At 35.1% G+C, this 11,353-nt stretch overlaps 1 protein-coding gene across 2 annotated transcripts in view; it reads left to right on the forward strand.

The window, feature by feature from the left end:
* The window catches only part of LOC139964488 (uncharacterized), a 133,688-nt gene that overhangs the window by 117,241 nt on the left and 5,094 nt on the right, over nt 1–11,353 (forward strand). Inside the window, exon 1 of one of the 2 annotated variants that reach the window (XM_071966078.1) lies at nt 6,554–6,694. The exons of the other annotated variant lie outside the window; for it this stretch is intronic. The gene's annotated coding sequence lies outside the window, so the exon portion shown is untranslated. Of the gene's footprint in view, nt 1–6,553; nt 6,695–11,353 lie in introns of those variants that run through there. 2 annotated transcript variants of the gene reach the window in all.

Consider the following 11,353-nt stretch of genomic DNA (forward strand, 5'->3'; position numbering starts at 1 on the left):
ATGGTAGCGCTCACTTTTGTACTCCATTGATAATTGTGCGAATGTGGTACTGCAATTGTCGTCCAACCTTACACCATTGGTGACGCTGCAACTAAACTCTGAGGTTTAATGTGCAATTGTTACCAAAAGGTGGCACCATACTATGGTTAGACATGCACTTTTCCAAATGCCAATGCGGTGGTAGGGTTGGGGTGGGGGTTGTTAAGTGTTTCATATGCTCGTCGGTGTGGCCTTGTGTATATGTGTGAACAACTATATGTCCCAAAATGCTCAGTGCTCATTGGTACGGCGGATGTTCTTGATACGCATTGTGCATGAGGCTCACTATGGGATGTAGGCCGTGAATTATGATTTATAGGTAAGAGGTACAAAAACAACAAAACATTGACAAATACGCTTGTACCAAAATGAAGAATTGTGAACAACCTCAAATTCACGTTTCATATTAGACAAACGGTTAATGGGACACTTGTTAATATTGGTCAAAAAGGTCATATGAATGGAATAGACTGTCGTCATTTGTGGTGATGTTTAGTTTTCCATTCAAACCAAGTCATAGGAAGGTTATACATTCAAACGTAAAAAATCGCTGATTATTTTTAACCTGTGACCAATTGGCGACTTTGTCTAATACGCCTGAGTGTATCCGCAAATAAAATAGTTTACTCGATTTGAATGAGACATGCTGTCAACAAGGAAGTGACAGAAAACGAATTTAAGCTTCATTGATTTTCGTCGAAAACGGTTGTTGGTTTCATTGTACGGAATGTATTCTTGGCTATTTGTGCAATACAAACGTAACAATACCTTACACTTCCTTATCGTTGAACCATACATATAGTCAGAATCCTATACGCTAGCGCTAATTTAATACGTTATACATGCAACGGTTGCAATTATTATGTCAACATAGAACATGTATCATCAATCAGTAGACGAAATTATGATGAGTTGGGGATATCGTTTCTTTCCTATCGGTAAAATCTGATGAGCCTAACAAAGATTATAACATTATTCGATTAAGAGGAGAATTCTTTTCATTAACGCCATTAATATTCCCTAACACGTGCCAAAGAGGCACAAATATAACGAACGTACAGTCTCTTTGTAATCTAGTTCTTAATGGTTACATATTTCACATATTCTATTTGGTAATTTATGAATATTCATGAGGAAGAATGTGTTATCGTGCAATAAGGACATTTATCCTATACATAAGTCAATGGAATATTGAAAGAAATTGATACCTCAGACAAGACGTGCAAACAAACCGCTAGCATGTCTGAGGCACGGTTATCATAAATGGACAATGGCGTCCTTTACACTCGGTAAACATTATACTGGTATTAGATGAGACAAACAGTGAAAATTTTCGCTGGATATTTGTTTTGATATTGCAGACCAAGGATACTTTGTTTTTACATGTGTTGTTAGCCCAAATACTTTAAAATATTTTGATATCTCAACTTACTATTCAGAGAGACAGTTTTACAATAAATACCAGCCTTTATCTTGCTTGTTTATGCTCAATCGGTTGATCCTAGAATGGGGCAGGGGCGGGCATAGTAACGTCCGTATTCGGCTAAGGCAATCGTGAACTTCCTCTTGCTTTTGTACAGGCACTGCAATGCCATTGTTATGAATAGGTTACGAATTGAATGCATTGAATATTCGGGTCAATGAATATACATAACGTAGACCGATACGTGGTGCAGAATGCACCAATGCCATATTAGTCATAAATATGTTTACACTCCATTCATAGGATTTGACTACCTATAGTCTCGATTGAAACTGGTAGTTTGTTCGTTGTATTTGAGCAATAAGCTCACAAGATCATGTTATTTGATGCAATTAGTATTGGACAGTTACCGGCACCAATCATACTTTCAAAAGCATCCGTATTTGATTTAATCTCTTTGACTTAAGAGGAGGAGGAGGACTCCAAAAGAGGAATGTGTTACTCTTTACTGTTTGCAAGTTGACAGATGTATCATCCAGAGTTTACTGGCTAAACCCGGAAAATGACATATATCAATGTTCGAAATAATGATGTCAACTCTATTATCCGTGTCTCCATGTTGAATTCGAGATCAGTGTAAACAACACAAACACCTGCATACACCTTACGCGCAGTCTAAGGACTTTAGTTAATAACTTAATTATTTAACTAGACACCGTTGAAATGTGTGTGAGAGTGAAGAACTTAAAATAAAATAAAATGCAAAAAGTGAAGAATTAGCTGTTGTCAATCAATTGTTTCAAACATGAAGAACCTCACTTGATATAGTTGCAACATTATCTGCAAAGTTCAGTCAAGAACTCTATTGTAAAGAGACTCAATCATTTGTTTAAATCTTGATTGTGAAAATGTACTTTTTTCTAAATGGCAACTGCCGATCACCTCTGTATGCAGAGCTTAAGTTTAAATAGGTTGCCAACTCCAAACTTAAGTAGCTGTTGACCAACTATATATGGAAGGAAAGAACTTGATTGTAAATAGCTGTCAATCAACTGTAATTGGAAACGAAGACTTTTGCGTTTGTTTGTAAATAGTTGTCGACCAACTGTTAATTAAAAGAATAACGCACAATAACTGATATTTTTTCATATTCAGGTTCTACTTTTCACGGAGTAAACCGTACATTTATACAACAAACAGACTGGAAAATTTCTTTCCAAGCTTGTATCAGATGATGAAAGCTAAACAAAAGGAACCTAGAGGCCCTAATTGTATAGAAGTATATGTTAGAAAAATATGTTAGATGTATTTATGTAAGAAGTACATGTGAGAAGTATATATAAGATGTATATGTGTTAGAAGTATATGTTCTAAGTATATGTTCGAAGCATATGTTCGAAGTATATGTTAGATGTATATATGTTAGAAGCATATGTTAGAAGTGTATGTTAGAAGTATATGTCAGAAGTATATGTAAGATGTATATATGTTTGAAGTATATGTTAGAATAATGTTTTAGAAGTATATGTTAGAAGTACATGTTAGAAGTATTTATATATATGTAAAATATTTGTTAGAAGTATATGTAAGATGTTTATATGTTCGAAGTATATGTTAGAAGTATATGTTAGAAAAATATGTCAGGAGTTTATGTTAGAAGTATATGTTAGGTGTATACATGTTAGAAGAATATGTTAAATGTATATGTTAGAAGTTATGTTAGAAGTTCATGTCATACGCATATGTTAGATGTAAATATGTTAGAAGTATTTGTTAGAAGTATATATGTTAGAATTATATGTTAGAAGTATATATGTTAGAAGTATATGTTAGATATATATATATATGTAAGAAGTGTATGTTAGATGTATATGTTACAAATTATGTTAGTATTAGTAAGCATATATAGCTGTTGATTTCGTTTGTTTGGTGAACAGGGTAGTCAGTTAATATTCTTAACCTCAAATAATGTTTTATTCGGTGTTTGTTTATGTTTTATTGAGTGGTTTTACCCTTTTGATTGCTAATAAATACATACTTTTATGGTAGTAGAAGTATGCATCGAATCATTGAATATTAATTAGTATCATGTCTTAGATGGAGAGCAAGGCGTTCTCTAAACATGTAACATTTTTACATATAATGTGCATAGTATGAAACTATTTATCATATGATCACATGTCCATTTCATTCTCCTCAGTCAGAGCATGTTATTTGTATCAAGAAGAATTCAAAGTTTGATTTCCAAGCTTCTAACGATGCTTCTCTCCCTAATTCGTTAGATACGTTTAATACGTTGGATACGTTAGATACGTTCAAGATACGTTAGATACGCAAGATATGTTTGATTTGTTAGATACGTTCAATAAACCTTTAATTATTGGTATATTTTCGGGTAAATTGTCACAGCCGCCCTTCCTTCCCCCCAAATCAAACCGGGCTCCTACTACCGTGAAATTTTTCCGTAGTTTAGAAAATTGGAATGGTTAAATTTTGAAGACAAAGTTGATGATACTATATATGGTGCTCTTCAGGTGTGATACTATCTATACATAGTGCACTTTAAGTGTGACACTATATATACATATTGCTATATAATTGCAATACTATATATACATAGTGCTCCTTGTAAAAAAATAAATATATATAAAATGTTTAAATCAGACGAGCGCCATTTATTTATTTATTTGCATTAGAGGAAGCTGAGAATTCCATATGCGTTAACATATGCTATCAACATATCCGTGACGTAGATTACTTTGTAAATACATGAATTCAACATTAAGATCTTCGATTTATTATTATTATATATAGTCCGCAAACCAGGGAATTACTTGTATATGACCATAGGCCTATACCAAAATCACTTGAAAATCTGAGTGTTATGAAAGAGCAATAGATCAACGTGTGAGATATCCAGAAATGAGGTTAGTGAGACCTGGCGAATATTTTACGAACTATGTCAGTTTTACGCTCTTAACTGTGCAGGTAAACTTGTAATCTATATATAGAACAACAACGGTATGGCTCACGCAGCTAAAGCTAGTACTATAAGTGAACATTTGTTATTATTCTTAAAGGGCGTCGCCAGTTTTAACGGACACACAGTAGGTTTTGTCTAAACTACGTGTATAAATAAACTGACACATAGATTAACTGTCGGTTTATTCTTAATTTTTATTGCCCAACATTGGTTTTCATCGAAGTTCGTTCGAACCACTGTGATTACCCAAGCAGTCTTTTTGTCTTAATATATTCCAAAAGTTGATATTTGTAAAGTTAATAAGTTACGTTCCCTCCTGTCATTCATTTTGTAGAACGGGGATTTGAGTTGGCTTTATAACTGCTTGCATACACAAATGTCTAAGGACACCATCAGACAAGAGTCCAGGTATCAAATACAGATAATTAAAAATGTAAGAATTCACTGAAGACGTGACCCTTAACGATATTATAAATCCCTGAAATGCTCCTTTAAGTCTAACTTGATCATATCGTCGGCTGCTCAGTGCAGGCCTACATATACAATTTTGTTAATACTTTGTTTTAATAATTATAATAACTTAATCAATGCGTATTTCTTGTAACTTAATTTGAACAACACAGTACCCTTGTATGACATTCCCATATCATTATCTGGGCATAAAAAATATTTAGTGTATCGTAAATATGATATTTGAGGCAATGAAATTATTAATGCTTTTGCTATTGAATTTTGTGCTGCATCTTGGAAGCTGACATAACGGTCTCTGTGTTAGACTGAGTAAATCAGTCACTTTAACTGATGGTCCTAAGATAATTGTAGAGGGTCATTTCTCATCAATATTAAAAGTGATATAGAAATACAACCTAGATGGATAACGGTGTATTTTTTTTTCAAATAATAGTCTGCAACATACCAAATAAAAAAATTGGTGCCTGATAAAGTCATCCTCTGATGATGCGAAAAGAAGTTTCTAAAATTGAACTATGTATCGGAGAGTACCCGAGAGCACCCGAGAGCACCCGAGAGTACACGAGAGTACCCGAGGGTACCCGAGAGCACCCGGGAGTACCCGAGAGTACCCGAGAGTACCCGAGAGTACCCGAGGGTACCCGAGAGCACGCATATTTCCTTACTATACGATAGCCGCGACGACATGCTAATAAGGTAAAATAATTTAAAAGTCACGAATACAGAGTAAGTAATTTATCTTCTTTTTGGGGGGGATGGGGGATTGGGTGGGGACGACGAGGGGAGGGGACGGGCTCATTATGGCCACATAACCCTTACCCCTTTGCCCAGTTTTTTCGCAATTGTATACAACAAGGAATAGGAGATATCAATAAAAGATATTCTGATAACCGAAGTTAATTTTGAATTAGCATTCATTGAATATTTGAACAGGATCAAGTTCATGAAAGTAGTTTTAAAATGGATTACATCCGTCACGAAATCGCATTTAATAAAAAAAAAATTGGCATAAAATTCGTGGAAGCTGCTCGCAATACTGCTTTCAAAGTACATGGCATTCATTTATCTGCACGCACACTGTGCGTAGTTTTGATTTTCTATAGATGCATCTCATATAAATAATGATATTCATTCATCAAAATACCGTCACAAACTAATAGATCACTACACACATCTAGACATCTAGAACTTTGAACAAAAAAATGTCAAAGTACGATGTACGGAAGTGTTATATACCACTGACACCTGCGTGATTTAAAGTAGGAAAAAAGAAAGATTCAAACTGGATCGTATAACCCAATCAATATCCGAATATTTGTATACATTATGTGACATACCTAAACACTTAGCGTGCTATTTTAACGCTTATGTTGTTATTGTATAGGTATATTGTTGTTTGTATGGAAGAAAACCCACAGTCCCCGAAGAAAAGGAATTCCGAACATTTTGAAAATCCTTTCAATAAAGTAACACAACAAAACGTATTAAAGTAACCTGCAGTGTACAACAGCTATTAAAGAAAGTTGTATAGGATTGTGTGTAAGCTGATATACGTTCTATGTACTTAATACCGAGTGCTGCTCTCGTCATATACAACAGCGCTCGAATGAAACACATCGTTCAAATGATATTTGTAAATATGAATAATTCTGAGTCGTTGACAATCGATATCACATCATCGCGCTTTACGTGACCCCTGCAGCCACAGACCACGTGACTCATACAGCCACAGCTCAAACGTAACATCTCCATTAGAAGACCTCGAAAAGAAACCGACAGTAAGTACTCAACATTCTGTCATCCTTCCTCTTGAAATGAACTCAAAGTACTCAAGTATTGTCCATTTGTGTGTGTGTGTGTGCGTGTGTGTTCATCTTTCTCTCAAGTTTATCTTTGCTAGAGGGAATTTTAATGATAATAATAATAATAATAATAGTAATAATAATAATAATAATGATGATAGTCGATAAGTGACTTCGTTGATATCAAAAAGACGGTTTGCATTGAAGTCTCAATTTGGTATGATGATCACAGTGTTAGCAATATATTGGGGTAGCTGGTGTTAAATTGTCGATGGATATACTGTTTTCCATGCATGTATTGATAAATCTAGGAGTTTTCAATTTAATATTTTCATGATCGTATTCTGAGGTGTGACAATGGCTTGACAGGCAGGTTTAGATTAATAAATTGTTCGGATAACTACTACTTCGGTTGTAAGGTATCATTTTTTTAAACAAATGTACTTGTGTTAGGGGTTTGCCCTGGGTGGGTAAGGGTTGGGTGTACATGGTTGGTGGGGTTGGTGGGGTGGCGGGGTAGCTGTAGAGGGGAAGCGGGAGGCACGAGGGCAGGATTTCTAAAGTGTTTAATTTCTATAAGGATAAGGTATTCGTTAGGGAAACGATATGTGTGTTTCTATACGCTATGATATGTCAGAAACAATATAGTACAGGATTCGATAAAGTAGCGATAAACTATTTCCGGTTGTATTTTAATATCATATTCGCCTCGAGAAATCTCGCAGTTGAGTGAGCCTAGTCTGCCCAATATGATATTGAATTGAATTGGATTTCATAAAAGAGTTGAAGTATAAAATTGTGAAATAATTTAAAAGAAATGAACTGATTGCAATATTATATTATTGTATGAGTTTTTTTTTCATAAACGCGATATATTAAAGAGGGAAGTATAGGGTGATGGGAATGTTACGATGACCTTGTCAATTCGGCCAGTCGGTGGGTCGTTACCACAGCAACACCGTCTACTCTTTCTTCATGTTAACTCAAGAGGCGCGAAGCCGCCTGTTACGTAGCCTTGGTTTAGGCGTATCGGCCACTTTTTTTGTTGCTAAATGCGCTGAGTCGATTTTTACTATTCATCACGCTATGAGCGATTCGTTTCCTGTGATTGCTTCTGTATGTGTGATTCGTTCCTTCTGTGATCGCGCCGGCCTCTGTGAAGCGTTTATGTAGAAAGGGGAGGAAAATATAACAGCCGTAACATCAAGTTTATTTGCATGTAGGGAGACTCATTCGCGTCGGTGAGCAGATTCAGCAGAGTCTATACCTGTTACGTAATAAGTTCATCAAACATCTCCTGCAACATGTCCTGTACATACATGTGTTCAGCTGACATTTTATTACTGTGTAGTCTTGTCTGAACTTATTTATGCATATTGCGTGTACCGAGTATATATACTTGTACATATATAAATCCAAGAGTACGTACATTGGCAGAACAGCTGGCTACACGAGAGAGGGAACAAACCAATGGGGAAGGCAACATGCATGCTGTGTAGACCTTTAACGTACACATGCCTTTCTAGATCTTAGACAAATGTCGCCATAAGAGGTATCATAGTCTATACAATATCATATATAAACCCTTGATTCATATTTGCATTTTTTCCTCTAATTTTGCGAAATTTAGGCCATTTAGCTGTTAGTGACAACACGACCTAGATAGTTGAAGGGATGTTTTATACAAACTGTTAATTTGTCGAATTAAACGAACACTTGCAAAAAGATATGTCTTAATGAGAAACTTGGCACAATCATGACTGGAGCCGAGAAATTTCCAAGTTACTTCCACCTACTAGCACCCAGGCTCGTCGAGATCGTAAAGCTGCGTCTGCAATCTCATTGTTCTGAAATGGGTAAATTTAGGACATGTAAGATACAATTTCGAAAGCTAATTCTTTATGATCATGCGTGAGAAACCGCATGATATATCTTCAAGGAAAGCATTAAAAATGTCCAGAGTAGCAAAAAGGGACATAAAGGAGCATACAGAATAAATTAAATATATTCCAGACTATTACATGACCCTATCAAAGAGACCATGTCAGACAAGACCTAAGACGATTGGTAGAAAAATAAACTGTAGGCTCATGTGGCCTTGAAGGATTTCAGAGCACATGAGATTTGAGCGTGCTTCACGCTTCAAGCGCAATTATTCACAAAGATCATTAGTCGAACTCTGACCAATGCACGTTTCCTCAATCGGAACTATACACAACACAAGAATGCCATCGACGAAGATGGCAAGCCCAAAGTAACCAACAATTGTACGTTTAAAGATTAAACTTCCATTCTTCTACCATCGTCTTATATCAAACTAAATGATAAGTCTTCTGAAAATATTTAAGAATCATTTAACAAAATGATTGCTTTAACCGTAGAGCGGTATGCATAAACACGGCAACCTATTTGCAAATAAGTAGTCTCAAAGAACACAGATGACGCTGTCTTAAAATGGCATGTGTACTTTATTTTACGAGACGTTTTAAAGGCATGTAGCACGATGTGAAAATAATGGTGATCCCTATGCGTAAAATAATAAATACAACAGCAACATATCTATTTGCATCAGTCTGGCGACGTACTAGCTTAACGGCACAGTATGGACTCATCTTTCACGGTGATCATATCTAGTCTTCCATTTGGCGTTCCATAGAAGGTAAAAAAGATGATCATTATAACGCTCATATATATTTTTTCTTTTAATTCCTGTAAAGTAACAATATATAACTACATCTAAACGTCACAAGTCAGTAAATTGAATACTTTGGTAGTATAAACATTGCTACGCTTGTATAACTGTAGGTAACAAACATATTTGGCTGACGGGAATGTGTTTGTGTAAGAGTCCTCAACTACATGGAATACAATCATTTACTTATAATATTCTCTGTAGGAGCTTACGTTCATCGTTTTTCTTCAGAATTGAATATTCATGTTCTAATAGAGAAATAAATTCATCTAAAAACGTTATGACATCTGGCAGTTTTTCGTTTTGTTTACAAGTGAAAATAAAGTATTTTGCATGTAGCAAAAAAAGTTCACCGGATGTCTTATGTCTTCGATGTAACCAAATTTGACGTTAACTACGGTGATTTTACTAATATCTTTCAAAAAAAATCTGGCAGCGATATACCAAAACGTTTGGACAAATGGTCACAAAGAAAAAAGATGTTCAAGAGTCTCATCATCATGTTGGCAAAAGGTACAAAGAGGTACATTTCTTCGACCAATCCTGAACAAGAACGTATTCATGCCAATAATTCTATGAATGAAACGAAACTGAAAATATTGTAAGTTTACGTCTCTCACAGCAGCATTAGGAAGACTAAAAATAGCATTCCAGTTATATTCATAAAGGTCTAAACTCTGCCATTTAGAAATTGACCTCGGTTGTGAAGCTATCTGATTAATGAAATATTGATAAGTAATTTTTGTTACACGAGGATAGCTAGTAAATTTGACTAGACGAAAGATATTCCCATTCAGAGTATCCGTTTCATTCATATTAGTTTTCCAAGAATTTGGAATGGCCAATATCAAGCCAAATTAGAGAGTGAATGGGAAACTTTCCGTAATATCGTACTTTCTTTTGAAAGAAACATAATCTAAACAATTTCCATATCCGTCAGAGAAATCACGTATGAAATATGCATTTTTCTCCAATAGTATCCGTTCGAGAAAACAATATTTCTATTTATCCTAATAAACGAGTTATTGAGTATGTACTCATTTGAGAAGTTACTTTCTGGAGAACGGAAATGATAATCTGACCACGAACTACACACCTCAATAATTAAAGTGTTCGCAATTTCAATATCATGTTTACAAAAAATTACATTTTAGTAGGAAACCTCCACCATATTTGCTGAGTGCCTTGTCAAATAAAATTGTCCATGCCCCTGGACTGTCATCGTGGTGTAGTTTCACCCATTTACATTTAAGACTCTTCGCGAACAAACTCAAGTCAATCATATTGAGTCCACCATTACACTTTGCATTAACTAACACCGACCTCTTCACTTTGTCCGGTTTGCCTCACCAGACAAACTTGTAAAAAAGATTTATTCAGTTCTTGCAAATAACTTGAGGGTGAATTTGACAAAACTACAAGGAGATAAACCAATTGTGAAATACAATTATTTTTTTTTTTTATAATTCTAGTTTTTCCGTTAGGTGTGAGGTCCCTAGTAGACCATAAATTGATAAGTCTTTAAATACGTGACAGTTTTGGAATATAGTTCAATTTGAAAAAGGGATCTCCGTGATGACTGAATGTTATTCCCAAATAGGTAACAGGTTGATCGCTAATTTTGAACACAACATCATAAAAATACCAAGGAGGGTCAATACATAAAGGACCTAGAGGAAACAATTTAGACTTGGTTATATTAATCTTCAAACCAGAAACGTCTGTAAAGTTATCTAAAGTCGAAATAACACCCTTAAAAGAATCATTCGTACCATGTGTGATGATAACAGTATCATCGACATCATTGGAAATTTTGAACGTTGTACCTGAAATTGAAATGCCATGAATGTTTTTATCCGAGGTCATAACAGATGCAACAGTTTAAAGGCTCTTGTAAACTTTTGTTTTCGTCAACTCACTTCGCCTCTTCACTGTTAATGTAA

The sequence above is a fragment of the Apostichopus japonicus genome, chromosome 23 (assembly GCF_037975245.1).
Source record: "Apostichopus japonicus isolate 1M-3 chromosome 23, ASM3797524v1, whole genome shotgun sequence".
Lineage (NCBI taxonomy): Eukaryota > Metazoa > Echinodermata > Holothuroidea > Aspidochirotida > Stichopodidae > Apostichopus > Apostichopus japonicus.